Below are 19,294 nucleotides of genomic sequence, written 5' to 3'. Positions count from 1 at the left end.
TCAGTTGTCCTTCCCAGGTGGACGGTTACGAAACAGGGTGAGGATGGTGACAAATTCCTTTGGGATCGCCAAAATCTGGGTTTGGCCAGGGACCAGCACTTTGCTGCTGCAATTAATTGCTGTTCATACCCTTGATATGTTGTGAAAAGTAAACATAGGGATGGGTGCTGTACTTGCACCATCCTCCGTATCTGCCTGCAAGCCACATGACAGCCAAGTGTTTTGAGGTGGCAGCCCAGCGGTTTGTCACCTCCTGCCCAGAGGCATAAATATCAATTTAAATACAACAAGCACAAAGATGCTCTTGTACACCCGTATCCCTGACTGCAATGCATCTTTCCTTCTTTTTGATGCTCTGTTTTTCTGACTGTTAGTGTCTTAATGTTGAACAACCCCAAATTGTTCATTTTGCAAAAGCAGCATTTGCTGCTGTCGGAGTGACTCAGGTTTGCAGAAGACAGCAAACTCCAGGTTTTTCATTTGTGAGGCTAAGTGAAGCCATTAAAGCTTTAACCCTCAGTTATTCTCAGTAAGGCATCATTTTAGAGGATGCTGGAATTAAGCTAATAAATAAATAGAAAGAAAAACTAAAGCTAAAGCCAGAGACTTTGAGCAGGGCCTGCTTTGCATCCTGGCTTCTGTGAATTCTTGCTGCAGCTGCTCTTGCAGCTGCATTATTTTCAACATCAATCGCAGTGATGCTGTGTAATAGCCTCGTTACAGAGGGACTAAAGAGCTAACAGAATCCTAAAATCTTCAGACTTTTTATAAAATTTACATTCTGAAATACCATACTTAAACTATTTTTCAATGTTTGAATTTAAATGGGCACAATTAGAGTTGATTTTTATTTTCTTTTTCAACCGGTAGTTATTGCATTGAGCAAGTATTCCTCATGGTCACGGTCCTGCAAACACACACATGCAGCATCTTAATTTTATGGAAGTGAGTAGGCTCACAGAGCCACATAACATTAGACATACAAACAAGCAGTTACAGGGCCAGGGCTTACACTGTAATAAGGAAATGCCGAATGCAGCAATACAGCTCATATTGAATTTTCTGTGTATTCTTTCAAAACAGCAGTGATACTTGGAGCTTCCTGATTGTTGGCCTGACTTATCATTTCAATCAGTTGCTAAAAGCTCCAATGACTTTGTCAGAGCAAAGATAAACCAATGCAAGCACTTAGAAGGACTCAGCCTTACATCTGTACAGAAATCTCTGCCCAAAAAGGTTCGTTTCTAGTTGCGTTTGAATAATATTGCCACAATATTTCATCTATATTTCCTAAATAGTTTTGCAAGCCTTGGTATGGATATCCTGGCAATGCTACCAATGTGCACAGGAAAAAAAAAAAAAAAAAAGTCTTTTAAGAAATAGGCACTATAAAGGGAATGTATCTAATAAAATACTTCATTTATTGATTCTTAATGTAATGTATTACAGTATTATAATTCCTGTAAACAACACAACCACAGAATGAGCAGTGTGCCCACCTTGAAATACAACAGACCTCATCTTATTTAGCATGCTGCTTACAACTCGCCTTCTAGAAGGTATGCAATTAGATGACAATCTCAATTTTTATTTTAAAATAATGTCTCTAGCCCACATGGCTGCAGAAAAAGGCTTAGAAATATAACTCAAGTATCATGTAAAGGCTCAGCAACCAAAAGAAAAGAAATCAAAGAATGTATTTGTTAAAAAAAAAAAAAATCATTCTAATCTGTTTAGATGTTCCTGGTTGCCTGCCTGAGGATGTTTAACGTTTAAGGTTAGCAATATTGAATGAGAGAGGGAGGTTTTATTGTTTGGATACTGTAATAACAGCGACGATTTTTCCCCCATTCTAATTATACTTTACATGCATCTCTGTGGTAAGTACGGGCAGACCATGTGGTTCCGGGGCCTCACAGAGCTAATAAGACTTCACTTTTCAGTGGTGCATGGATTGACTTACTAATATTTGTGAAACACGAAGGAATTAGAATGATGAACCTCCTATAAATAAATAAATGTATCTCCATTCATTAGCTCAGGAAAGCTCTGTTTTCTTTCTTGAGGTGATTACTGAAAACGCTTTACCATGTGTTTTATCAGCAAAGAAGATGACATTAAGTGGCAATATTTTAAAATTAGTTGCCTTCCATTCTTCAAACTTTACAGGAAAAAAGTTACATTTTCTTTTCAGATTGTATTTCCTCAAGTATAAAACAGATGCATTTGGATAAATAGATTTGGAACATAATATTAAATTAAATGAAGAAATAGAAACATAATGAAATAAAATCCAAGTATCTAAAAAAATTCCTTTCACAGGACTGGAGTGGATACCTAATGTTACTTCTCTTCTTTAGGCTGGTATGAGGATGACAGGTACTCTGTCATCTTCCAAAGTACCCTCTGAGATGCCACTTCTGATCTGAACAAGGATGGGTGTCTGTTCATGGACAAGCATTTGCAAAATCCAGTTAAATATATTAAATCTACTTCTACATTGAGCACATTGTTTGTGCTTAGTACATTTATTACTATCATTAAAATAAAATTAAATGGTGCCATCTGAGATCAGGGCCGTATTATCCTATTACATATTCATTGTACAATAAATACATTTTTGAAGAGACAAAACAGAGGAAAGAAGTATGCTTTGCAGTAAAATGGTGGTACAGAAGTGAGACACAGAGACAGAAATCCTACTCAGAGCCACAGCAGATTTAGGAATCACCTCCTCACTGTTACTGTTCCTGCGATTACCCTGTTTCAGTCCCATTTAAAACTTGTGCTGGGCCATCTCAGCCCAGCTTTACTTGCCTAGGGGGCTACTGAGGAGCAGCTCTGCTGGTGAAGAGCTCGGGAGGTGGACCACTGGCCCCCTCCAAGCCATTGAGCTTGCCAAGCACATGAGTATACCACATAAGTGTGCACTGGGGTATTCCAGGGCTCTCCTTGATGCACTCAGGGTAAATACATCCTAAATGCTCTACAGCACAGCCCGGCATAGGAGTTCCAGCTTAGCTCTTCTTGTGAATGCTTTCAGCCCAATATTTTGAAAACTGAAGAAATTTAACCTTCTGGAAGGTGTCTCAAAGGGAAATCTCTATCCCTGCAAACTTGCATTTACCACTTGCATCTCAGACTGTCAAGTGTAAGCAGAAGTTTCTTCCCACCTTGGCCCACTGGAGAAGGCGTCTTCATGCTTATCAGCACCTGAGCTCCACTGATGTAAATGAAAAAAGCTCTAAAACAGGTTTAGAGAAGGGTTTTGAGTAAGGTTCTTATTCACTTGTCAAGAGACTAAATTGCTGAACTCACTTAAATCAGAGCAACTTGTTGACATTGCTCTCCAAGGAAATTCTGCAAATGCTTTTAATGCAGTAAAATATGAAGTCTCTGCAACTTCTAACTCAAACAAATAATCCTTACAATTGCAGACCACAAGACAGAGCTGATGGCAAAGAGATGCCGGAGTCATGTTGTCAACCTGGGGCATTGCAAGGGTTCAACAGGAGTTTCAGAACAGACAGTGATGTAAACCTCACAGACACCAGGCAACTTCTCCTCTTATGCGCCAAAGAATCTCAAGACCGGAGGGAGACAAGTAAGAAACACCAAACAAAACAGCACAATTAATCAGGCAACTAATATAAAAAAACCTCAAAACAGAACAAATGTGCCATATTGCCACAAAATGTCATTTTGTAGATAAGTGAATAAATTTACTCTCGAGCCAAGCTTTTTTTTTTTTTTCTTTTCTTTTTCTTTTTCTTTTTCAGTAGCTTCAGCCCTAATGTTTCCTCTGCATATTTGGTTCCCCACGTGCAACTTGGATATGGCATCTACGTTTTCCTACTTTAGCTATGCAGTTGAGATGAAATGTAGATGTATGATTCATTGCATCCTATTCCCACTTACTAATCTGCTGTCTCGAAAGTGCAGAGCAGAGCAAAACAATCATGGGGAAAAAATGCAGCAGGGCTAAAGCAACAAAAAGGGGAAAGAAAGAAAATAGAAATGCCTAGGGATTCGGTAAGAGGGGAGACACATCAAAAATCTGAGAATAGAGAAATAAGAGAAGAGAGAGGAAGGGGAGGTGGCAGGAGCATGAAGAACGTAGCTGGATGAGGAGCAGAAGTGATGAAACTGAGTTTCCTGGGCCTTTGTAGCTGGGCTCTCTGGTGTCTAAGTGTGCAAGCTCTGAGCAAGGCTTTCCCTGGTGCTGGATCATTCACAGTGTCTCCCTCGTGTAAACTTTCCTGGTGTCTATTTAGGGGCTTGTTGATGCTGCACTTATTTGGAAATAGGATCCAGGGAGATCCAGCTAAACAATAATTAAGCCTTTTTCCTCAAGGAAAATGTTATAGTCAGAATTAAATGGTAGTGAAAGGAAGCTGCAAAATAGAAGCAAATGTGAAATGAAAAAGGAGAAGGCCCTTCTCCACCTAGATCTTCAGGGCTGACTTTTTTAAACCTAAGTGACTTATGAAGATGAAAAAAGCTCTGGATGGGGAGAGACTGGAGAGTAGTTGGTAGAGGTACCTAAGAAGATCCATAATGCTGAATGAGCAACCTAGATAGGGATGGCTGAGATGTAGAGTTTGCTTTTAGGTGATGAAGAGAAACAAGGGATTTGGGGTAGGTAGGAGAGAAGAAACCCATTATAGTCTCTGGAAAGTGCTGGGGCTGGACTATAAGTTTGGGTGAGGTAAAGAAAAAGAAAGGCTGTTCCCCTGTAATGCCTACTCCGTTAGGGCTGAAGGTGCAGAGGAGGAGATGTGGGTTTCCTCTTTGACAACAAGGCACCCTCTCCATTGCCTCACAAACTGTTAATACCTGGCTATTCCACAAAGGGAAAAGTTCCAGTCATGTTAACTCAGACCCCACACAGACCCCATCTGTGCATGGCATAGAGGCAGGTGGCTTTCTCACTCACCAGGCAGGTCTTCAGCCACCGGTGACAACTGGATGCCAGGCGGAATGTGCCAGGGTTCAAAAGACAACATTCCACCCTGGTCTCCTGGTGTCCATGGAGTCCCCACTGCCCGGTGTCCCACACCTCCCCATGTCCTCACTGTCTGGTGTCCTTGGCATCCCTGCATCCTCATCATCTTGTGTCCCCCCACATCCCTTGTGTCTCCCACATCTTTACCCCCTGATGTCCCCAGAATCTCCATGTCCCCAGCATCTCCATGTCCCCACCACCTGTAGTCCCCACTCCATCCTCATCGCCTGGTGTCTCCTACATCCCCAGTGTTTCCTCTACCCCCAGGTTGTTGCCCATGTCCCCAGAATGCCCATGTGCCCACCACCCTTCATCCCCTACTACCCCTCCGTCTGCCACCACCCCTCCGTCTGCGTGCTGAGCCACCAGGCCTGGCCATGATGCAGTGGCTAAAAACAAGGGTGGCAAATCCATGATGGGAACGAGTCCTCCTGGGCTAAGCGGCAAGTCCAGCCCTTCAGCCTTATATTGCTTATGATGGGTAACGGCTGGATGCTGGCTAACTAATTGGAAGCCCATTACAAACTTGTTTGAGGTTACTGTTCTAAATACCCTAGTTGCCAGTCAAGATCTGATAATTTTTAAAAAATATTTTAACCATGTGCATCTTAGTATAACAGGAATATGAAACAAACAAACAAAAAAAGCGCAAATATTACAAAAGGTGAAGTAATCAGCAAGCTTATTATAGACACTGTCAGGTTGCTCAGGTCCCTTGATTTAAGTTGGAAAAAAAAAGAAAGTACTGGTGCAGATGGATTGCTCGTAAGATGTATTCAACGTTGCTAGTCCAAACAGCATAATTTTTAAGGCTAAGCATTCCCTGTCCAGCAATGTTTGAACCGAATGCTTTTTATGGATGTGATTAGTTCACGTAGTTGTGTGATTATGCACATGGGATCTGATTCACAGGATTGCTTCTTTCTTCCTTGACAAAGGATAGATGTAAAGAAAGAGCCTAAAAAGGTTTGTGCTGGTTAAAAATATTCATGAAAAGTAAAACTTCAGGTGTAGAAAAGCCACATAAGGAGAAAAAATAGAGTTCCTAGGTCTTCTGAAATTTCTACTGTGCAAAGAGTTTTAGTGTTTAAGGCTCATAAAATAGATTGAGAGTCCAGTGACATACAAGAGTGGATTTTTTTCTCTGCTCTCTGTTTGGCTATATATCAGTAGGTCTTCTAGGCAGAAGAGAAGTCTTGCTGACTGCATCAAAGATTCCTTACTAGGAACATACCTTAAAAAATAAAAAGTAGGTCTAGTTGAGAAATGTTAATCAGTTATTTTTTAGTGGAGATTTTATTTACTTAAAATATGCATCCCCCAAAAACCTTTTTTTTTTTCCCCTGAAAAAATAAACAAGAAAATAAAGTAGTTGTGTTTGATTAAAATGTGACTTGTCTGAGAAACAAACTGCAGAAGTCTCCATGAGACATAGCTCGAGCAGGGAAAGCAAATTAGACCCAATGACAAGAAGCGTTCAGACTGCGCCTTTCAGGAGACATTGAAATAAAAATTTCAAACTGAAATGCTTCACCTTTCATCTGAAAAACTGCTTGTCTCAAATAATTCTGTGAAAAATTGCAGGTAGCCAAAGGCAGGCGGGAAGGACTGTGGCGAGTGGCCAGGACAAACGGCGAGGCGTTGACTTCTGACATGGGCAGCCTTTGGATGGGAGCAGTCACGGCTCCGGGTGAGATGACTCAGGCACATTGCTGCTATGTCCCTGCAAGAACAGGAGAGAAAATAAGCATTGGCGTCACATACTCCTGCAGATCTTTTCTGGTCAAAAGGTGGGCTGCTACATAATTAAGTTAAAGTGCATTTTTTATGGTTCTAGGGCGACTATGTGGTCTTCTGATTGAAGAGACAACATTCGTGTGTTCAAAGGTAAAGGTGCACATGGCCATTGTTCATCTTGGGAGGTCTTGGAAATAAATCATAAGGGACCACAGGAGAAGTCAGCACTCTGGGAGCTGTAGAGAAGATGTCCTGGACAGGGATGGTCGCAGGCAGCTCCTACCCATTGGATTATTCAATTTTCCTTTATACCTTCCAATTTCACCCTGCTGACTGGGTTAACTTTTGCAAGGCAGCTTTCATGCACGCACTTGTCAGATCGAACACTAACAACAGCGTCTGTTTGGACTAGGAACCACCTGAACAGCTGCTGTAGGAGGCCTAGCGTAAGGATATTTCTTGGAGGTAAATCCCCTCTCTTACCAAGAGTAGTGAACATCAGCAGAGGCTCACACCCAAGGCACCATGGCATTACGCAGCTACTGTTAAACCCTTAGGGAGGCAGTTACCTTTCTGGTAGCTGTGCCCTTCATAAAGCATCGGCTCTTGCATTATTGGTGGATTTGCATGTTCCCATATCCAATAACTCTGAGTAAGTGGCATATTTAGAGCATCTATCATAGCATTAAGAAAAGGTTTCTGCCATGCTGCGGTGATGGAGAACATTTTGTGACACCCTGGAATTGAATCTCCCTCTTCTGAACATACCCTCTGGCTTTTGATACATCATGCTCACTTCCTGCAAACCACATTAGTTTTGGAGGCATATTTGTTTTAATGCTTTTAACTGCCTACGTCACTCCTGAGAAATGTTGGCACATTAGTCTAAAAATCAGAATAATACAGGACTGAAGTGAAAATGAGGAGTATTGCTGACACTCAGGACAGTACCAGGGAAGGAGAAGCCTGAAGAAAAACAGCAACTTCTGTCTCTGCAACTGGTAAAAAAATTATGATAAAAAAGACCAACAGAAAGTTGGAGGAATTTAGTCCTTAATACAGCCAGGCTCCCGCTCCTCTCTTCCCTGCTATTTTTAAACAAATTACTTTTAATATTACCTAGACATTAATGTTTTAGATTGAGTACTGTTCATGCTCCATAACTGCTTTTCATAAATGTTTTAATGGTTCCAGGCCCAATTCCACTGAGGTCAATTAGGAGATTCCAAATAAATCCTTCCTTCCCCTCCTTGCATCAGTATGCAGCTAGTAAGAGGGCTGACATTGGCCTGTGCTTTTATCTTAAAATAATCCAGAAGTCAATTCTCCTATGGGAAGAACTATCACTACATAATTTGTGGGTGGTACTTAAGGAATGTTACCCAGGTAAAAACACTTATCTTTAATTTAGGGCCCAATTTTCAGACACGCTGAACACGATTCTACCTGAAGTTAAATATAGGCTTCGGTGGCCAATACCTCTGAAAACCAGAACCATAATTTCTAACACCCCTCATTTTGTCTCAGGCTTGTATTGTCCAGAATTAGGTTTAGAGTAGTTTGGAAGTGGATTTCAATGCGTTCTTTCTGCAAATATCTCAGCAAAATGAAATGGTATATTACGATAAAGTATGTTCTGTTTTATTTATATCTTAATTCCATGTCTGTGAGTATCTGACTTTAATCAAATTCATTTTTAAATGGATCTCAAACTTTAAATAACTAAAAGCATCTTTCTTCACAACAAGATTATAGTAGGTCTTTGGTCTGATATGCCATAAAAAAATGGAAGATGAGCTGTAAAATATCTTGGGAAATATTGATTTTCTTATTTGTTCGTATTATGGATGGCTTACTGGATAAATACTACTGCGGTTTAGTGCAGAAACCTGAGTTCAAATTTCTGTTGTATCTCTGAACTTGCAGTATGGCCTAGGGCAAACAGTTTACTGAATATGGCCCTAAGCCTCTCTGTTACACTTGCGTAAGTGTCTGAACCACAAAGATCTAGCTTTAATCATAACTGCTTTGAGAATACTCCTTTAATGCTATTTAAATGCATTTTTGTAAGTATTTTTTAGCATGCCCTAACTACGGAGTTTCACATTTTTCTAGGATGTTTTAAAAAATCTGACATGATTTCTGGTATTAGAAACCAAGCTTGAAATTGTGCTGAAGACACAGTTCTCTCAGAAAGACTTTTCAGCTGAATTAATTACAATACAATCAATTTGTGGCATGTGGGACAAGGAACATCTGGTGATAACCTTGGCTGATCTTCCTGTAGATTGCATTCAAGAAACTGAATAGTTTTTTGGACATATCGAAATAGCCATTATGCCCTTTCTCAATTTATGTACTTGTGATGGTTTTGGCTATCTTGACAAAAAAATCCCACACTTAGGTCAAGGACTCTGGAACCGTTAGCTTTTAGAGAGAAATTACTTGCGGACTCATTATATGTTTATTGTCTAAGGCTTCTTGTAATAGGAAATCTGTTTTGTACATTAGCAATGTACATCATTAGCTTTGTATATTCCAACTGGAACTATTAGAAACACATCTTCCTCCAAGAAGAGAACTTGAAACAATTCAGCAAAAGAAATAAGAAATCAAGCTGTGCTATTCTTTTCATTGTCTTCTAGTTATATTATCTGTGTATGCATATATGTACTGAGGAAATTTAATGGCTAAATAGCTTCAAGATAATTCTAGCTTTTTGGAAACAAAGACAAAATCATCACTCTGTGAAGCTGAACCAACCGTACAACACTGGGAAAAAATCCACATATGCTCAGTACAGATCTATATTGCCTTTTTTATTGTCAACTGCCCTATGCACGTGCAAAATGTCACCCCTGCAATCTGGTTGCATTCTCCGTCCACTCTAACGAGGAGTATAAGACAGGAAAAGACACAGGGCAAAAGAAAGCCAAGCTGCTCTAAATGTTCTCAGTGCCAAAATACTTCTGGATTGATAGAGGGTGCTTTAAATTTTATAAACATAGATCTCTCAGACTTGTATCTGGAAATGGAAAACAATTACAGCGTAATCATGTACTATAAATGTACTGAATCCCATCGAACCTTCTAATGAAATAAAAAATCCTGACACTTGCTGGAAGAAACCTTTTCAGCTGATATGGCTTCTCAGAAAATAAGGGACAGCTTCACCATGCTGCTCTTTTGTTTTGCAGCTGCACCCTGGCACTCACTTCTCCTGAAGCAGGAAACCAACCCGATGTGGGCAGATTCCAGTTGCAGTGGCAACGGGCACTTTACAAAGGAGAAATTCTGTGAAATGGGTCCATTAGGGATGTATCTCTCAGCTTCCTCTTCACGGCAGGTTTACATTATTGTGAAGTTAGTTCGTAGCAGTAGCAGCCCAACTTCAGCCTCTGCATGACGGCTTCCTCCCAGTGCTCTGCCACATGATTCAGCACACAACTGATTCCCTGCACGTGTGGTTTTACAGCATACCTGCTGCACATCTCTTTCTTTCCCGACACAAAAACCAGTAGCTGGGGTTCTCCAGGGACACCAGTTTGGGTGGAATTGGCTCTGAAAGGTTATAATAAATACTGCTTCCCATTTGCAAGAGGTGCCTCACATTGTGGTTTCCAGAGGCAACTGGAAGGGGAGTGATTTTGCCTTTGTATAGAAAGCATATACATATAAACATTGTCTCTTCTGACGAAGAATTCTTCTTAGATCCTTAAGTCTTAAACTTCTGTATACCCAGATTTATGTTTCTCTGCCACTGTATTTATTGTAAATTGTGAGTGTTTTGCTTAGTTGCAGGTAGCTACAGGGTTTTAACAATCTGCAGAGTTGGATCACTGAAGCACTGTTTAAATAAGAAAAAATGTCTATAAAATCCTTTTGACCTTCACAGTACCCACAAATAGAGCAAACTTGTTTTACATTAGATTTTATAGATACTCAGGGCATATACATTTTAAATTATGCAGTCAGTCCAGGAGAAAACCGGTTTTCACTGCATATCAGATACATCCAAACATGTATTAAGTGTCTCCTGAACCTGTAAAGAAACATTTCTATTCTACTTAATAAATGTGGGCCTGATTCTCTTACTTTCACTGGTGTAATTACATTGACTACCACAGAACTACAGCTGACACATATCTATGAAAATGATAAAGCCAGCACTTTTGTTGATCACAGTATGTAGCCTAGAGATATGAGTGAGACTTTACTTGCGAGTCTCATGCCAGTTGCGTTAAATCTTGGTGCAAAACTGAAAGTTAACATTTTAAGAAATATGTATTATAGTTTATGAAGCTTTTTTTTTTTTTTTCCTGTTTAAGTTACTGGTATTCAAGACTTCATATGATTTGTGAGATTCAAAATAAATTTACCAAATATGAATATTTTTTCCCTGGGGATTTCACATATTTATGTATATGCAGACTGTTTTGTTTAGCTGTATTTGAAAGCTATTTCACAGTACAATGAGATCCTATTTTTTTACAGCCAAAGTTGTGCCTTACCAGTAATCAAGTGTTCGCTTGTATAGCAAAACGAAGCAATGCCCTATGAAAAATTAAGTTGTATTTATTTTTTAATATAGTACTCAGAATATTAGGTATATGAATCATGTAAACCAGAATCTAATTAAATTATCAGTTCCCACAGCAAGTTCTGCATCTTCTACAAATATATCTAAAATTATATTAATCATATTCCTGCTTACGAATTCCCCAAGCTAAAGCTTTTGATGTTGCCTTCTAAATTCTTAAGAGAAATTATGAAAATCCAAATACTAACGGGGCAGCTAAAACTACCCTATTGCTTTTCCAACAGTCTTTTCCAATGTTAAGTTCTGACCCTCAAAATCATGGTCCTGTTTGAATATCAACAGATACTCGCAAGCATGGCAGGCTTTTCTGCTCTTACTGGGCTCATGGCTGGCACAAAAACATGCAGCAACAGGGAACAAACTAATCATAAAACCTATCCAGAATTTTATGTGCGCTTGTCAGCCTGCATTTTTCCCCTAGGCTGCTGGGATTCAGAGCTGAGAAGTTGTGTTTGGTAACTGAAGAACTTGTTCTGCAACCTCATTAATCACAGCTGGATATGTAACAGGTATCTCACACAACATCTTGTCCAGAGTACCTTCTAGCAAAGGAAATACAGACTGTCTCATGACCTGCTGCTCTGAACTGGTGGACAGTGTGTCCACGTGGACTTTCCTTTTGGAGCCAACCCACCATCCAGAACTTAATGCAGTCAAACAAAGCTACCCATGTGGTACTAGCCCAGCATTGATTTTTTTTCTAAATGGAGAGGGAAAAATGACATTTGAAGCAACTGTTTCCTTGTTTCCTTCCTGATATACCACACAGCTACGTACAACAGTTTTTCTATCTGGTTTAGGTCTATTGCTCAGTTTTGGAATTTGCTTCCTTTTGCAGTGTTGAGTGACTGTCAGGAGAGGGCACCTGCAGGAGAAAAGAAGAAATTCTTATGCATCTCTAATTCCTGAAGCTGTTTCCCTTGTATACAAATAAAATTTCCGTACAGAAAATACATTTCAGCCACAGATATTGCCTGAACATAAAGCCTGGTGAGTAACAGTAGCAAATATCTCTCCGATAGATGTGCAACTCCTGGTCACTCTTGTACAATGAGTGATGCTGAGACTCAGAATCTCATGGACACACTTAAATGAGACTTCATTTCTAATAATAGTTACATTCCAAAATATGGCATATAAGTGTACTTGTCTCGTTGACCAAGACTTTCAGAAATATTTGAAGTGTTCTCTCTTTCCATTCACCTTAACACAGCAAAAAATTAAGCTGCTAGTTGTGGGATTCTCTGCCATGATATGGTATTTGCAAGCATCAAGGACCTGTGTGCATGCACACATTGGTTACAAGCAGCTACTGTCTGAGATAAAGTGATACAGGTGAAAAGCCTAACCCCAAGGAGATTAAAGCTATGATCAAGTTCTCGTAAATGATAGTGGCATACTGAATTACTGCTCTTTAGCCGAGGCATAGAAGCCACTAGCAATTCTGCAAGCAGTAATAATTTGATTGCTCATGATCACTTATGATTATTTGAACATACCTTTGAAGAGCTTTGTCTTGCTGCAAAGACTGGTGGGGTTGTAATTCAAGGGCTGCCCTGAATAATGTTCTATCTGCATGCAAAACTTTGAATATGAGTATGCTTCTGCTGTTAATTTGATTTGGCTGGTTTCTCAGAGGGTGTGAACTAAAGCTGAACTTACTATTACTCATCAGTGGCTAACACAAGCACTTTACAACAAATAGACTAGCTCCATTTGAGTACATTTCAGGGATATCCTTTGTGTATTCAGAAAGGACAGGCAAATTATTTCAGAATTAAATGTGTAGAATGACCCAGTTTATTGCAGCTTAAGTAACTGTGGAACACATTTTTGAGAAATCCCAAATCCATAGCAAAATACATTGCCTGCAAGGGTGCAATAATGCTGAAGGTCTGGCTAGTTTTCCTAAGCTAGACTAATTCATGAGAAGTAAAGTGAGTGCAGCTCACTTGCATTCTCTCCCTACTAGGGTACAGAGTCATCTGCCTGTGGTCACACAAAGTAGCTATGATGGGCGTGAAAGTAAGTCTGTAGCTTAGTCCCTCTGTAGCATCCTAACCACTGAAAAAGAGAAGCTAGAAAAGAAAAGAAAGAAAAACAAAACAAAACAAAACAAAACAAAAACACCACACCAAAACCCCCTAGAGTAGAGAAAGCAAGTAGAAAAAAAAAAAAAAGCTACATCCTCCCTAGTTAACTCCTCACTTTATATTTTTACGTCTTTCATGTTTTGAAGTCCTTGCAAAGTTTTTTGTTCCTTGTAGCATAGTTATCTTCAACACAAAATAATCTGATATCTCACTTATCTGCAATTTTAGAAGGCTTTGTGCACCGCATTCATATCTACCAATTGTTAAAATGACTTTATCAGTTGCCAATATTTGCTCATTCAATATGCAACAGAAAGCAATCTGAGCTCAAAGAACTTTAAAAAATATTTTCCATAGAAGTTAACGCCTGAAATACATGAAATAAAGTTCAGTATAATTAATATAGTAAAAGTCTCAGTCACCAAAAGGAAATTGCAGAATGTGGGTGTCATGCTGCTACCTGTTGCCTAGCAATATTGCATACGTGTGGCACAAGATTGATAGATATCACCCACTCAGATCGCTGGATTCAGACCTTCACCGTGGAGTTGTCAGTTGGAAAAACTGCCAAGAATCAGAGAGAGAGAAATAACAGATGGGAAGGGAGGCATCACAGGGTAACTTCATCTCAGTGTCCAGCACCACACTACCCAAAAGATCAGCTTAAAAACAAGGGGTGCTCTTTTTTTTTTTGAGTCTGTTTTTCCAACAATCTATGTAAATATATACATGTATATAAATATATATATGTATGAAAACTTGCTTCCTAGCTAGGTATATCTGGGTCGTGCAAGTTGAGGTAATGATATCCTGAAATTAAAATGGCAATTCAGTTTCATAATTTTTAGTGACTCACAATGCATTACTTTTAAGTAGGATGAACAGAAAATTCTCTGATATTATAGATAATTATAATGTTATTATAGTGTTCCTGATAGCAAATGCTAAAGTTAAGATTAAGATGCAACACAGCATTTTAAGCAACTCATACCTTCTCAAAATATACTTTTTGCTAAAATTTTCCATGATCCACTTGGCTTCAAAGTCAGCTTTTTCTGAGAAATCTTTCTATGGAATTAGTTCTGCCATTTTTGAACCGAGTCGAGAAGCCTCCATATGTTCTATTCTAAATTCTGGACTTGCATAATTCCAAAAAATGGCTAAAGATAGACGCTTCAGACCTGACAGGTTTTATAATTCTCATTAGAGGAAGAAAATATTCTTAGTTTGGAGAAAATTAATTAAGTGTTTAAAAATAATGACATCCAAAACAATTTCATGCACAAGCACGAGGACAGTCTGAAGATATTTTTTCAGGCTAAAATGGTTTTAACTACTGTTATATAAGAAGGCATGTTCTTAACTGTTTAAAGTTGTTACACTTGAGGAAAACCCTATTTGTTTAGTCCCATCCATTAATAAGGATTCATTAAAATAATACAAAGCACCAGAAAAAAACTAATTATAAAAAGACCAAACAATCAATCCAATAGAGCATGAACTGAACAGCCATCTGTTGAACAGTCCCATTTGCAAAGGATTCAACATCCATCTTAGTCTCAGAGAACAGAGGAACTAACAACACAAAAGCCAAGGAAGGAGCGGTAAATAATAATGAACACAACAAGTAAAATAAATGTGAATTACAGTTGATCCTAATGCCTACGAAGGCTGTGGATGGCCTTTCTCAGGAACACAACATCGGAGCATTGATGGATGGTGAAAAGAATGAGGGAACCAACCCAGAATAAAAAAATCTGCTGGATAATATGGAGAGGGACACAATGGTGTACTGCACAGGGAGCTGCTCTCATCAGCAGTTCCTCTGGAGCCTGCGGTGCTGGAGCTGCGCTAGCTCCAGCGCTAGGCCCGGGCTCCGTGCCTCCATGACAGGACTGCACAAACATCCTCTGCGGCTTGTGTTAAGGTGGAAACGCTCCACTATTTCCCCACCCAGGAAAGGACCTTCTGCATCCGCTTAACTGAATTCTGGTTTTGCTGATATTTGGTGCTGTTCAAAGATTTTCAGAGGCATCAAATGACTTAAGAACTACTGATATTGGTAAGAACTCTGCTGCCTCCCAGTCAGCTCCTGAAACACCCACACAGAAGTTGCAGCTCACTACAGCCAAATCCCTTGCTGAGCTGGGACCTGGGCTCTCCTACATAGAGCTGAAGACCAAGCTAGGCAGGTGCATGAGAAGCTATTTAGCAGTGATTAACAGAAAATACTAAAGGGGGTGGTGGTGGGGGCCTCCACCCCTCTTCACGGCTGGACACCTGAGCCAGGGTGGCAGAGAGGCAGCTCTCCTCGCTGGCGATCAGAAGTCAAGGTCCGCTGCTGCAGGTAGGTGGCTGGGCTGCAACTCAGAAAGATATGAGTAGACATCTCTATTTTCTTTTTGAAATGCAGCAAGAGGGAACCAGTCATAGGTTTATTCCTTTTTATATAATCTCCTAGAGGTAGAGCAGCTGAAAAATAAGATTTAAGTTATTCACATGCACCCTGAGCAGTTCAAAATTGCAGCTTTTAGTGTGTGGTTTTGACTTTGAGGGAAAATGAGGTGAGTTTGTCCTCTTTGTTAGGAGTCATAAGCCTCGTGGTAGGGAATGAAAGCACAGAGGCTTGCAGGAGAAAGCACATGAGAGAGAGAGCAAAAGAAGAAAGGTGGAGGAAAAGGAGAGCAAAGGCAGGAAGGAAGTGGAGGTTTTCTCCAATTTTTAGTTAACATTGGTGTAATGTAAAATATTTTCAATAATCTTGATAATGGTTTTAGAAACAATAAAATATAAATACAGGATTAAGGTAAAGAATTCTTGTGGCCATGAGAGGATTTTGCTGGCTTTTTTATTTTTTATTTTTTGCTTTATGGCTTGACCTCAACACAGTATTTTTTTTCTTTATCATTAATATGCATCATCTTGGCAGATGGTGATACAAAATGATGGCTTTTTTTTTTCCATATGACATAGAAGAAAGTATTTCTGTTCATATAGAAGGGAGCAAACCAGGAGGAATCCTGGTCTTCTTCCCACAGCAACTTGAGTATCTTAAGAACAAAGTGTGCTGGGAGGCCTTGGAAAATCATGTGCCATTCGTCTTAATCTTCTTGTGGGCCATCTAGTGTTACTAGGCTTACTTCCAGTTTGGCATTTATATCACGCTCAAATGTTGGGATAACGTCTACTTTGAGAAGAACCAAAGTAACCTAATGGACTTGTTCCATCCTGCGTAAGCCTACTTAAAGACATACACCTTTCCAGCTTGAGGAATATAACGTTTCAGCTCCATTCTGACTATATGGAAGTCTTTTCTCAACTAAGAGGATGGAAGAGTGCCAATAGCAGCCCTATTATTTGGCAGGCAGGAGGTAACCTTACAGTAAACAGCTGTCAACTTCACAGTCTAGCTGAATTTTAATGGTTCAAAGACTAAAGAGACTTACGATTTTGCCTGAACCCTTGGGGTCTGGGCTGAATTACTCAGGGCTACATTTAAGCTATCACATTAGGGTCATATGACTTGTCTATATAAACTCCTCAAAGATGCCATTAAAATGTCAGTTCTTAACTTAGCTGGAACTATTAAACTACTTCAGCACAGTTCAACTCTCTGATCTAGTATAAAGCAATCAAAACAGAATAAAAAGAATATTGTATACTTGGAGGCACTGCCATTTCTAACCACGTGCAGGTGTTTGCCGTTGTTCCCTGTCATTTTAGGTTGGTCTTGTTCTACATGCAATGGACCATCGGGCTTAGCAGGGGTAAAGCAACAGTATTTTTTTATTAGAAAACAGAGAATTTGTCCTTCTGTCTTAACTTCAGTGCATAAACATCAGTCCTTTTCCTCCTTCTTGGGTGTCCATTAAAATGTAAAAAGGATTCCAAGACACTCAAAATATGGGCATCTATGTAATAAGGTCCTGTTGCACTAATTTCCCCTATGTTTAGAGAAACACTTAGAGCATTTATTAGCAGACTTGGAATATTGATAGGGGCTGGAAATCAAAAAGGACTGTATCTTTCAAATTAGACCACTGGCCTGTGAAACACATGGCAACAAAACAACCAAAAAAAAACCCCCACCACCATTTGAAGAGGACTGTGCTGAAGCAGTAGTTTATGACTGTTTCTTATACATGAAGAACGATCATGTAGATCTGCAGTGCAATTCTTCACCAATGTTAAGTACCTTCAGTTGTTCCTGTGGACTGTGCACATGCACTTATTTTTCTGTCAGTGGTAGTAGACAATTAAAGCAGTAATTTAATTGGGGATTCTGGAGCAAAGAGTGCGGGGATGAATATTGGTATCTTAATGGAGGATCAAGCTGTGGTAATGTGCAGTATGATGAGCTAGGGTTTTGATTTGAGGAAAGTTAAATAGAGATGCAAAACTACAAGTCAGTGCAAAACTATAAATTACAGGTGACTAGCTACATGTATTTCCAGAATCCAGCATATTTGCCTGCACCTGGTATGCCTCATGAATCTACACCTGCATGATATTGATATTTCTATTACAGATTTGAGTGAGGCTATGCATTTTCTAACAGTGCAGATGTATACCAAGGCACTATCTATTATGAAAGGCGAGGGCAAATACAATCTGCTGTAGTTATGTTTTAAGCAGTAATTTTTATATTATTCTGTTACTCCTACTCCACAGGAGTCAGAAATCCTGCAACAGTTAAAAAAAAAAAATATATATATATATTGCAGAGTTGATGCGTGTATCTTCAAAATGGACATTGTTTGGAAGATAAAGTTGTGCCCTGCAGAGAAGATAAAATGCAGATTTATTGAAGCAAACAACAACAACAAAAAGCTGTATATTGGATTTCAAGTCCTTTTTATATTTTAGGGTCTATAAAAAATCAGGTTCCTTGCCCTTTATATCGCAAGTCAAGCAGGAACGACAATTGAAAGTTTTTTTGATCACCCATCTTTTATGTTCCCTGTAATCAAACATTTACTGAATTCAAGTGATTTGAAAAGCAATATCATTTTTTTTACTAAAACAAAGCAGAAAGATAAAATTGTTCCTAATGTCTTATCAATAACAGTTTTCTTTTGATATCCGTGGAAGTTCATTTTTGTGATACTTCACCAAAGGCATGGAGGCACTTTGAGTGCATTCAAGTTTACACTCAAGACTTCCGCCTCTTTGCTTAAAGTAAGATTTATCACCCCTGCAAAAACCCCGGTAAAGCAGGCTTTGTGCTGAGGAAATACATGGAGCAGAAGGATTGGGTAGAGGTGCCCGCAGAAAGAAAACAGCAATTCCTTCACATCCACTCCTCAGTCCCCTTGCACAAAGCAGAGGCTATTATGGCTGTGTTTCCATATATAAAAGTACAGCACTGCTTCTTTCAAGGTGTTACTTTATGCTTCACATGTCCTTGTTTCTTTTCCAACTGGATCTGATTTTCCCACTGTGCTGCCCTGCGTGGAGCTGTGATGAGCCTCTGTGTTGTGTGGACTTTGCTATGTTAAACTGGATGTAATAAATCAGAGTCAATGCATAACATGAACTATCAAGCTGTAGTTGGAAGTTCAAATATTGAGAGCTTAGCTTACTTATTGCCATGGCAATCACTATTAAAAATATTTTTAGCTTATACTAAAGGTACAGAAAAAGACGAAGCAAAAGGCATTTGAGATGTGAAGTACAAAGACTTTAATTTTAAAAAACATTGCATATCCCTTCAGTGAGAGGAGCTTTTATAAGGGAACCCTGCGTTTGACAATCTGGGATGATTAAACTTGATATTAACTGTCTTCTCAGGGACAAAAAAAAAAAGGTAAGTTCAGCTAGGTTGGTGCTGCTATTGTTCATAGTCTGAATCTTGTTTTT

The 19,294-nt window shown here is 39.4% G+C and overlaps 2 long non-coding RNA genes across 3 annotated transcripts; one reads left to right on the top strand and one right to left on the bottom strand.

Annotated features, from left to right (window-relative positions):
- Window positions 1–997: 997 nt before the first annotated feature.
- LOC310904332 lies at window positions 998–10,841 on the top strand. Of its 2 annotated transcripts, none has more exons than XR_014588236.1 (4): window positions 998–1,236; window positions 3,438–3,604; window positions 6,590–6,695; window positions 6,843–10,841. It is a non-coding gene; the product is annotated as an uncharacterized lncRNA (long non-coding RNA). The 2 variants fall into 2 exon arrangements; XR_014588237.1 differs by lacking the exon at window positions 998–1,236 and adding an exon at window positions 1,250–1,559.
- A 276-nt stretch (window positions 10,842–11,117) lies between these two features.
- Window positions 11,118–15,567, bottom strand: LOC310904333. The gene is made up of 3 exons (XR_014588238.1): window positions 14,427–15,567; window positions 13,896–13,999; window positions 11,118–12,207 (listed from the first exon to the last, which is right to left on the bottom strand). It is a non-coding gene; the product is annotated as an uncharacterized lncRNA (long non-coding RNA).
- Between the last annotated feature and the right edge of the window lie 3,727 nt (window positions 15,568–19,294).

The sequence above is a fragment of the Anser anser genome (assembly GCF_964211835.1).
Source record: "Anser anser genome assembly, chromosome: 9".
Lineage (NCBI taxonomy): Eukaryota > Metazoa > Chordata > Aves > Anseriformes > Anatidae > Anser > Anser anser.
The sequence above is the reverse complement of the archived record's forward strand: the minus strand, read 5'-3'. Positions and strand labels throughout refer to the sequence as shown.